Here is an 11751-nt window from a genome sequence, read left to right as displayed (position 1 = left end):
AGTAGCCATGCACTTAAAATGATCATGCACTAATGTAAGTTTTTAATGTCAGTCATTTTTACATGAGTTTGAGTGAAATAATTAAAAGAACGGTTACAGTAGAAGTTAGCGTACACGTGTATACTTTCAAAGCTAACAGTTAAAGGAGGATTTCGTGATACTAGCATCCTCTTTTTATGACATTTTTCAGTAGATATCCACGAAAAAAGCGTAGGCCTATTTCCAAAATTTCAGTTGATTCCGATTTTGCGTTTTCGAGTTATGCATGATTATGTGTATTACACTGCTCCATAGACAATGTGTTGTAATTTCGTTCTGGTGCACCAGAACGAAATTCAAATTTGGTGATATTTTTGCTAAACGAATTAATCTGCAAGAAATATTTGGTACATAAACATTATGTAGCCAGAGGTATCCAGTGGTGTAAAAATCTCAACTTTTTGGGGAAAAATTGGGGGATGAGGCTGTGGATCACGAAATGCCCTTTAAAATAAATTCATATCACCTAGGTATAATGGTGCCACATTTTGTTTGATCTTTCGATCGACCATCGATGGTCGGTCCTTATTATTTATAATATATCAATTAACTGACTTGTTAGTGAGGCTATTCCAGTTAAAATCCATACACCTCCTATGGAAGACCGACCACCTTAAATCGCTCACACAGGGGGTGCAGATTTCATTCGGAGTCGCCCATTAATGTGACCCAATTTGAAATTCACACTCCCTGTGTGGAAGGTCATGTCTTCCATAGGGGGGTGTATGGATTTCAACTGTAATAGCCCATTGTGAATACAGCTTGTTCATAATAATAACAAGCATCGGTGCAGCATCGATCCCAAGACCGAACGGTAGATAGCAGTGTGTCGATGAGTGGTGTTTACAGTAGATAGCAGTGTGGATGAGTGCTATCTACGGTAGATAGCAGTGCGTGGATGAGTACTATTTATAGTGGAAAGCAGTGTGTGGATGAGTGCTATCTATGGTAGATAGCAATGTGTGAACGAGTGCTATCTACGGTAGATAGCGGTTTGTCGATGAGTGTTGTTTACAGTAGATATTAGTGTAGATGAGTGCTATCTACGGTAGATAGCAGTGTATGAATGGGTGCTATCTACGGTAGATAGCAGAGTGGATGAGTGTTATTTGCAGTGGATAGCAGTGTGTAGGCGAGTGCTATCTACGGTAGATAGCACCCTGTGTGAACGAGTGCTACTTACAGTGGAAAGCAGTGTGTGAATGGGTGCTATCTACGGTAGATAGCAGAGTGGATGAGTGTTATTTACAGTGCATAGCAGTGTGTGGCGAGTGCTATCTACGGTAGATAGCAGAGTGGATGAGTGTTATTTACAGTGGAAAGCAGTGTGTGAATGGGTGCTATCTACGGTAGATAGCAGAGCGGATGAGTGTTATTTACAGTGCATAGCAGTGTGTAGGCGAGTGCTATCTACGGTAGATAGCACGTGTGTGAACGAGTGATATTTACAGTGGAAAGCAGTGTGTGAATGGGTGCTATCTACGGTAGATAGCAGAGTGGATGAGTTATTTACAGTGCATAGCAGCGTGTAAATGGGTGCTATCTACGGTAGATAGCAGAGTGGATGAGTGTTATTTGCAGTGGATAGCAGTGTGTAGGCGAGTGCTATCTACGGTAGAAAGCACGTGTGTGAACGAGTGCTATTTATAGTGGAAAGCAGTGTGTGAATGGGTGCTATCTACGGTAGATAGCAGAGTGGATGAGTGTTATTTACAGTGGAAAGCAGCGTGTGAATGGGTGCTATCTACGGTAGATAGCAGAGTGGATGAGTGTTATTTACAGTGCATAGCAGTGTGTAGGCGAGTGCTATCTACGGTAGATAGCAGAGTGGATGAGTGTTATTTAGAGTGGAAATCAGTGTGTGAATGGGTGCTATCTACGGTAGATAGGGGTGTGTGGATGTACGTTATTTACAGTGGATAGCAATGTGTAGGTGAGCGCTATCTACGTGCATGAATGGTTTCTGCGGTTAGAGTATATAGAAAGGTTCTTTTCAGATCCAATTTTCTGGTACTTAGGTCTACTCAGAAATATTTCAATTCCTATCAGGAATCTTGATCACTCTGTTGTGGTGTTTCTAGATGTTTGATGAAACGGCAACACTTTTTGGTCTTGATGACGTTTCCAAACTTCTGGCAACCAGGAAGTTTGGAAACGTAATCAAGACCAAACAGTGTTGCTGTTTCATCAAACATCTAGAAACACCACAACAGAGTGATCAAGATTATAGGAATTTAATTATTTTGAGTTAAGTACCAGAATAATTGGATCTGAAAAGAACCTTTTCTGCTTTATTGAATGAACGATCCTGATGAATCTGTTTCAAGGGTTTCTGCGGTTGATATAACAGAGCGTGGACGAGTGTTATCTATGATAGATATCAATGAGTGTATGGATGAGTGTTACCTACTGTTAAGCAGCGTGTATATGAGTGTTATCTACGGTAGATAGCAGTATATCGAAGAGTGCGTTACACGCATAATGTTGATTGGCTCGATATTAGCCCATAAACTAATATAACAAATAAGGTATGCATTGCATGGAAACCTGGGATAAAATTTAATTTCTGTTTTCATCAATCATTAGAGATGGTCAGTTACGTCCCTTCTTGAATTTGATTAAATTTTCTTTCAATATTTTTATTGATAGTATAAGAAAGTTTTAACTATTATTGTTCCGAGCTGTGGTAGCCTGCGGCTCACATCCACAAACCTTCAGAGACACTGGTTTTATTCTGTGTTATTCTGTATTAATCAAATGAATGAAAATATTATTTTCCAACAACGTAATTAAACTCAAAACAATTATCGCCTTTAGAGATCGAACATAATTAAGTTTAGCAAAACTAATAATTAAATGTTTTTCATTTTATAAAATTTTAGAGATGGTCATTTTATTAAATAAATTCAATAATATTTCTTTCTTCATATTTTTACACTATCGTACGTAAAATGAAAACAAAATCAAATTGGGGTGGACATTCCATGATCGCAAGCCTCAATATTGTATTAAAAAAATATACAAAAAACACATTTTCATTTAAAAAGAAATCGGAATGTTCTTGTGATTTGGAACTGCACTATATGGTTTAAATGGCTTCATAAATATCAGAATAAGCCTATGTTTAAGTCTGTTACACTTAATGTTAAAAAGGTAAAATCCCTCACATAGGTGTGTCGCTCTACACTGTAAAAAATATTTTACTCAACACTAGTAAAAAGGTCACAGCTCAACAGTTGAGTAAAAAATTACTCAACATTGAGCTCATATAGGTCACAACTCAACAAATGAGAAAAAATTACTCAATGTTGAGTAATGTTTTACTCAACAGTTGAGTTGTGACCTATAATGAGCTCAATGTTGAGTAATTTTTTACTCAACTGTTGAGCTGTGACCTTTTTACTAGTGTTGAGTAAAATATTTTTTACAGTGTACTACGTCCTTGTTTGGAACTTCAACTCATTTGATTAGAATGTAAGGCAACTTGCAAATGAAAAAAGATTTGTCTTTCTAAATGAATTTTGCTCTGCACAAAAACCCCTGAGGCTTAGTGTTAAATTAAATTGCAATGTTGATATCCCTTGTGCAGTTTGAAAGCTCTTGTAAGAATTGTTCGTAAATTTTATTATATTATTGGTTTGGACCAGGATATTATTTGAACATGTTAATTAAAGGACAATGTTTTAACCATAGTGTTTAATTTGATTCGATGAGTAGCGAGCAGTAGAAGCTGCGAGATATGTTAAGACTCCGAGACATAAATATTATTGCCCAATGGTCATAGCAAACTAAGGGCACCCGTTCGATATATAAATATAAATTTTACAATTTTACTCTATTTGGGTCGAAAAATATGGTGTTTTGGGGCTAAAAAGGGAGATGCACAAGGCAATTTTGGCCCCCAAAATGTGGAAGCTCTGGGCCCGAGCCCATCTCACCCAATGATAAATCCGGCCCTGAATGCGAGTTACCGATTTTCTCACCAGTGCGCTTCACGTAAAGAATATTCAGCTCTTTCGATACCATAAAAATAGATATGAAGCCTTGAATGTTACATTTGTTACCACAAAAAATGAAACATGATAATGAAAATAAAATGTACAAAAACATAATGTAATGGGAGATGTGGAATCTCCCACATGCAAACACTTAATGACTAAAGCACATTTTGTGATAGCATTGTAAATCATTTATACTTGTATGGAGTTCGAGGCCCGCTTTTTCTGGGACACCCTGTAGCCTATATCGACTCGAGTTTTCAAGTCAAAATTATACAGGATATATATACGGTATATCAATTTGAAAAAAAGAGGAGTGTTATCTACGGTATATATAGTAGGCTGTTGACGGTGCTATCTACGGTAGATAGCAGTGTGAAGCTGCGTTATGTTTAGGAGTTTCGAGTGTATTTATGAGAGTTATCTAGGTTAGATAAGTGTGTTGATGGGTGGTATCTACAGTAGATATAATACGGTAGATAGCAGTGTGTGGATGAGTATCAAGAATGGGGTAATCCATAATGGGCTTCTACACGACACTAATTTCACACCCTGTCGGGTACTTTTGGAGAAAGAAATTCTGATTTCAATGCACCTTTCCGAGATTTTCATCGTGATTTTGAAATTCTTTACTAGCATTTCGTCAATGTATTGCATCGTCGCCATTGTCGTCATCGTCATCATCATCGTCATCGTCGTCATCGTTGTCGTCATCATTATCATCATCATCATCATCGTCATCATCATCATCATCATCATTTTCATCATCATCATCATCATCATCATCATCATCATCATCATCATCATCATCATCATCATCATCATCATCATCATCATCACCATCACCACTAACAATTTCATCTTCTTCATGATGCTTAACTTGACTGTTGCCGATTTATCAATTTGAATTAAAAAGCATCGAATGAATAGATCTGGTACAAATGCCCGCGTACTTCTTTAGACATTTGGGAATTGATAGCCCATGTTTAAACGTTTACTTTATATATAAATGCAAATGCCAAGAAGTCAATTCTTAATTAAAGCAAGAAACAAAGATCATTGAGTGCAAACATGCATCGGTCATGGGGACTGTGCAAACATGGATCCATTTCGCAGCGATTTTATGCTGTTATTTTCCCTTTTGCAATTTGTTGTCCGCAAAATGTTAATTTTACTGTCACATAATGCCCTCTTATTTTGAGCTAAAATGAGGTAAAACAAGGAAAATCGCTATTTAATTCCAGTGTTGTTAACATTGCGTATGCGTTCAACTAATATTTTGATCGTACGGGTAAATGTCTAATTTTACAGTGTTCATTAAAGTACATAAGGGCCTAAATCGTGTAAAAATCTGAAATTTGAAAGAAAATAAAACAAACCAACAAAAAACAAACAAAAAACAAAAATAAAAAAAACCAACAAAAAACAAAACAAAATAAAAAACCAAAAACTGAGGGCATCCTCCTCAGGAAATATTGCTTTAAATGTCAGATACGGTATCGTCTGTCCGTTTGTCAATTGCATTTTATCAGCACATTTATTTTCATGATTCAACCCCTGGTTATAAATTGTCTCAGTTTGAAAGTGCACTCATAGAAATTGTTCGTTGACATTACTCAGTAAGTTGATGTAAGTCGTTGCGTCAACTTTCCGAGTAATGCCAACGCGTACAATTTTGAGTAACGCTGACTCGATATCATTATGTTGGTCGCACTCATTTGCACTTACTTTATTGAGTTGTTACAACTCAGAAAATGAAACTAGCCTAGGTTAGCATAATTTTCTAGAGGTGTGCTATAGTATACACAATTTTGCACTGATTATAAAAATAAATATTTGAATACTGCTAATTGTGCAGAAAATGATCCAATTACGTGAATTAAGTAACAAAGTACCAACTTGGAATAACTCAAAACAATAGGGGGTAAGTACCAGTAATAAGTACCAATATGAACGAGTTACATCAACTTACATGTTGAGTTACAATAACTCAACTAATTGGTTCTTTGAACCTTGTTTATTTTTCTAAGTTCTCTGAACTTGAATTTAGAAGTTGGCATTACTTACATCAACTTTTTAGTAATGCCAACAAAGTTGATTAGTTGACGGAACTTTTGAGCTTTTTCAGCATTTTTAAGTTCGGATAACTAAAATGAATTTTGTTTTGGCAACGTTTACACTATTCGAGTCCAAACTTACCCCTTTTGAATTGCGCCAACAAGGCGAACAAGTCATTTCTATGAGTGTGATGGAGAGGAGGGAAAGGAAAGTAAAGAAGATAAAAAGGAGGAAAAGGGAAATATAAGAGGAAGAAAATGGCAAAAAGAAAAAAAAAACGGAGAAAAGGAGAAAAGGATAAGGAAAAACTACTAAGGGAACATTAACATAATCTCGCATACCATGAGCAAATTATGAGACTGACTAAAAGTCGCTGTTTGGTAATTTTAACAATCGCCGATCTCAAAAAGTATAGCACTTTTAAGCACTTTATTATGCGTCTGATTGCGTCAAGATAAATGTCAAAATAAATCAACACTGATCGGATCGCTTGATGGAAATTTTTGTGCAATATCATGCATTTTGAAAGATTATCATCTGCCGGTAAAAGTATTCAACATGATCATAATGATAACAACATACCCGGGAATTCATTAAGTTTTAGCTTCCATTTTGTAAAAAAAATACGTAGTTTTCATGCACATAAATTTTGATCAAGATTCTTCATACGGTATAGTCTTTTAAAATGATATGCGGAGATGTTTTATCTGTAAGGGTAACAATTATATATAATTGAACGCCGTATGAGGCCAAACTTACGTTTTTTGTACATGTTTTTCAGTGAAGAAGTAATCAAATTCTAAAAGCTTTTAATCAAATTTATATTTAACTTTGTTGCTACTGGAGTCGTAAGATATTCTCTGAACTGGACTTAATTTTCGATAATATAAGGCAAACATAAGTTTCTTTACTTGCTTTTCATAAACGCCTTTACTATTAAAAAGGGCATTTCGTGATCCACAGCCTCATCCCCCACTTTTCTCAAAAAAGTTGAGATTTTTATATAACTGGAATACTCTGGCTACATAATGTTTATGTACAAAATATTTCTTGCAGATTAATTCGTTTAGCAAGATATCGCGAAATTTGAATTTCGTTCTGGTGCACCAGAACGAAATTACAACGCATTTCGGGCATTTCGTGATCCACAGCCTCATCCCCCCACTTTTCTCAAAAAAAGTTGAGATTTTTATATCACTGGAATACTCTGGCTACATAATGTTTTTGTACAAAATATTTCTTGCAGATTAATTCGTTTAGCAAAGATATCGCGAAATTATAACGTATTGTCTATGGAGCAGTGTAATACACATAATCATGCATAACTCGCAAACGCAAAATCGGAATCAACTGAAATTTTGGGAATATGCTTTTTTCGTGGATATGTAAAAAGAGGATGCTAGGATCACGAAATACTCCTTTAAGTGTAGCCTTGGCAAAGTTTATAGACTGATGAAAACAACAATTTTAATACCTCGATCATTATTTTTATCATACCTTTATGTTAAAATAATATTGTAACATTTCCATAAAAATGGATTTGTAAATAATTTCACACAATGTTAATTTTCATTGTCCCATTATGTCCCTTTTTATTTTGAGCTAAACAAATGAGCTAAAACAAAGAATAACACAATTTAATTCCAACGCATCGGCAATGACAGTATAAACTATCATTGAAGACCGACGTCAGACGCAAACTAGTCTTTTTAATTCGGTCTTTAATTATATCAGCCGTCGATCAGGCTGAGGTCGATCGGCTTATGAACACCCCTTACGCCTGTGAACATCGCGTATGTACGCGTCACGACTAATATTTCAATGATATGAGTAAATGACTTATTCGGTCATTTTTGCTCCAATTTTGTCACAAATACAACACTAAAAGCCTTTACACAGGGTGTCTAGTTCATTAACGTACATTACATCGTATAAATATCACAATTTTGACAAAAATATTCAGGGCATCCTCTTCAGCTGTGTCATAATTTTACAGTTTCTTAACACATGTTTGAGTGAAAGTTCTTGTGAATTTCAAATTATTGACAAAGTAAAGCAACAAATATGACTGTTTGACTAAAATATTATTTGGTCAATAATTATAATAAGGCCAATATCTAATTATACGCATGAAAAGTCCTTAGAATGAAGTCTCAAGTTTGAAAAAAAAAAACCCACCAAAACACAAAAGCTAAAGCAATTAAATGTCCTTTGAATGGAGCCTAAAAACATACAAAGGCCAAATTTTGAGCAAGTATATTTTTAAAATGTTGTCCCCCAAACAACAACAACAAACAAATATGTATTTATGATTATTTACCAAAATGGATTTTTATATAGCAATTATGTTTTTTATTTTGATGTGTGGATACAATGCAATGCAATGTGCATTCATGCATTTCACTACACATTAGCGAGCAAAATGCATGACTCATACAACAAATCAATATTTATTTGTTTAAATCAAACTATAATATTCTTTTTTGTAAAATTTCGTTTATAATAAACTAATATTCTTGCGCATAGCAGAGGTTCATTACGTTGAAAAAATCCATCCACAGACACAGAGAAATGATTAAACCTTGCCTTTGTGCTGCTGAAAAATGATTTGGTTCAAAAGAAATTGAATGCTAGAGGAATCCATGGGTAAAAGGTGATATAATACGCCATTTTTTTTTTAAATTTATTGTTATCGAGAGTGTTATATATTTATTTTACTGTTCATTTATTTTTACTCGTATGATATTAATAATCACAAGCTTTCAATACTCCTACTACTAGTGCTCCCTAATGCGACGAAAAAGAGAAACCCTGTTTTACGGTCCCGAGCTATCTGGCCCTGTGATATATCCGGCCATGATGCATGGGTGGCGCTGAATTGGGTTAGCTTGTCATTTTCAGTCTAAATTGACTCCATATTGGATATTGGGAGTCATCTGACTCCCTTGAAGAATCATAGTTTGTTGACTCCGCTGTCATAGGAGTCATTTGACTCCCAATATGGAGTCATTTTAGACACGGAGTCACCCAGTGGCTGGATTCTGCTTCTAGAGTAACCCAGATTCCATTTATAGAGTCACCCTGGCTCCAGTACAGGGTCACTTCGACAGTCCGACTCCAGGTAAGAAAGCTTAATTATTAAATTGATAAAAATTCTCACTGCATGTGGAATCCAGCTCAAGACCAAGTTAGCCTACAACATGAAAATACCACATCACACTGTCCAAACACAGATACAAGATACACCGTGCACATGACTTGTACAGCGTCGATGATTCTGAATGTAGAGTCATTTGACTCCAGGATAGAGTCAATTAACTCTGTAATGAAAGTCAGGTCCGACTTCTTTTGAGTGTCAGTGTCAAATAACTACCACGTCGTGCACGACTCCGCATTTAGAGTCAATTGACTCCACGGGTAGAGTCAACTGAGAGTCAAATTGAGAGTAATCAGTGCTAGTTTACTCCACTTTGAGAGTCACTTGACTCCATTCTGGCTATCAGTGAAATTGATCCATAAATGTCTTGTTGCTTGTTTGCTTGTTTGTATTCTTTTCTTTTCTCATATTATACGAGTTTTCAGCTTATACCTGATAAATAATTCTACAAAATAGGTATATTCCTCTTTATTTACAATATTTGATCCAATTAACATACACAATACCGGTTAATGTAAATATTTTTTCAATACAAGACAAACCATTTATGCAGTTATAAACGAATATTAATGCATATATTTTTAATATTTTTCATTCCAAGTACTATTGGAACAAAATTTTATGGACGGAATAATTATTAATGGATGGTATATAAATTGTGGTCAAAATATAAACCGACCAAACGGCTGACGAACGGAATATTATTATTAAAAACATTTCTAAAGAAAATGGGTAATAGTAATGTGTATACATAATAAAAAATGCCAGCGTTAAGTGCCAGATACACTGACCCATATTTAGACCGGAATTTAGCCATACTTGAAATGCTATGTTCGAACCATCTACTAGTATTAACTAAACATAATGAGAAATTTTGTTTACAGCATGCAATGTGTATATTTCTTTTAATAACACCTTCATTTTTCTCCTGTATGAGTAAATTATGCCAGTTTTGTACCTTAATACCACACTGAGCAGGCCATGTACACTCACAATATATTATTATAATAGCCCACCTACCCACCATTTCGATCTAGAATTATTTTAACTTTGCTTGTAAAAGGTGGAAAATGCTGTATTACTGACCATTGCATCCTAGTCTAAAATCATCATTAGACCTGTAATTGAAAAACACAGCTCAGAAAAGAGTTTGGAGCATCCTTGACCATTACTTGAAGAATGACTTCCAATTAAAATGCAATAGCAGCTAACCAAGGACATCGAACACGGACAAGATTCTTTCATTTTATGACAAAGAAAGAAAGAAAGAAAGCAGAGGTGAAAATTGAATTACGAAGATTCGAAGTTAAACTCACTAATCAGTGCACGTTATTTGAAGTATAAAATGCCCGATCTGTAACAAAGGGGAAGCTGCTTAGATAATTAACTCACAATAACAATACCCTTAAGGTGGTATTTGTGTATACTATAATGCCTTATTTTGCCTTAAGGTGGTACTACACCCCCTGATAAATTTTGTGTCTAATTTTGCCGTTTTCTCATAAAATAACTAGCCACACTCACTGGTAACAAAAGTTATGTATACATATTATACATGTAGGGGCAAGGAATCCAATTACTTCAGTGATTTGAGACAAGTGGTTCATTGTGTTGAGAAATTGGGTACATTCTAGCGGTAGGCCTACTTCTTTTCTTAGGGACCGTTCACAAACACTTGTTGGGGGGGGCTGATGCCTGAAAAATGTTGAACCTCCTAAGGGGGGGGGAAAAAAATGACCACAAATTTGCCTGGAAAAATTAAGTTTATATGCTTTTCTATGGGGTTGACCCATAATTTTCATGTCAAAAGGGGGGGGCCCTGAAATTTTTGAGACCTGTATAGGGGGGGGGGCCCGATGAAATTTTTTTGCATCAGGCCCCCCTTACAAGTGTTTGTGGACAGTCCCTTATCATAAATAACGTACCGCTTCGCTTGAGTCACTGAAATTCCAGTGTAGTAACTGGATTCCTTGACCCTATAATATACATAACTTTTGATAGCAGTGTGTTATTATTTTTTTGAGAAAAATGCAAAAATAATTACAAATTTATCAAGGGGTGTAGTACCACCTAAGGTTAGTAACTATTTAAACTGTTGCGATTTGGAAGTTCACAGCATCTTGCGAATGGTAGTGAGCTTTGACAAAAATTGTATTTATCATTTCATAGCGAGTGTGTAGAAGAATTCAAATATCACAGATAATACTTTGTAGGTCCTGTGCTTCTTGAGTTAAGTTGTAAAGAGGGCTGAAACAACAACACTTTTGTAAAACGTACATAACTTATTAACAACAAGTTTTCAAAGTATTAAAAAAAATCATGATTTGTTGAATGAACTTTTGCAAAACATCAATGTGTTATTTTTCACTAATATGTTGATTTAGATAATGAAAATTGATTTTTTTTTTGCTTTGACCAACAAATACATCGTGTAGCCTTAAACCTCTTATTAAACTCAAATGTTTAGTTATTTATAACAACCACCAGCACATTTAATTA

Source organism: Amphiura filiformis, chromosome 14 (genome assembly GCF_039555335.1).
Source record: "Amphiura filiformis chromosome 14, Afil_fr2py, whole genome shotgun sequence".
NCBI lineage: Eukaryota > Metazoa > Echinodermata > Ophiuroidea > Amphilepidida > Amphiuridae > Amphiura > Amphiura filiformis.
Note: the sequence above shows the minus strand (reverse complement) of the source record.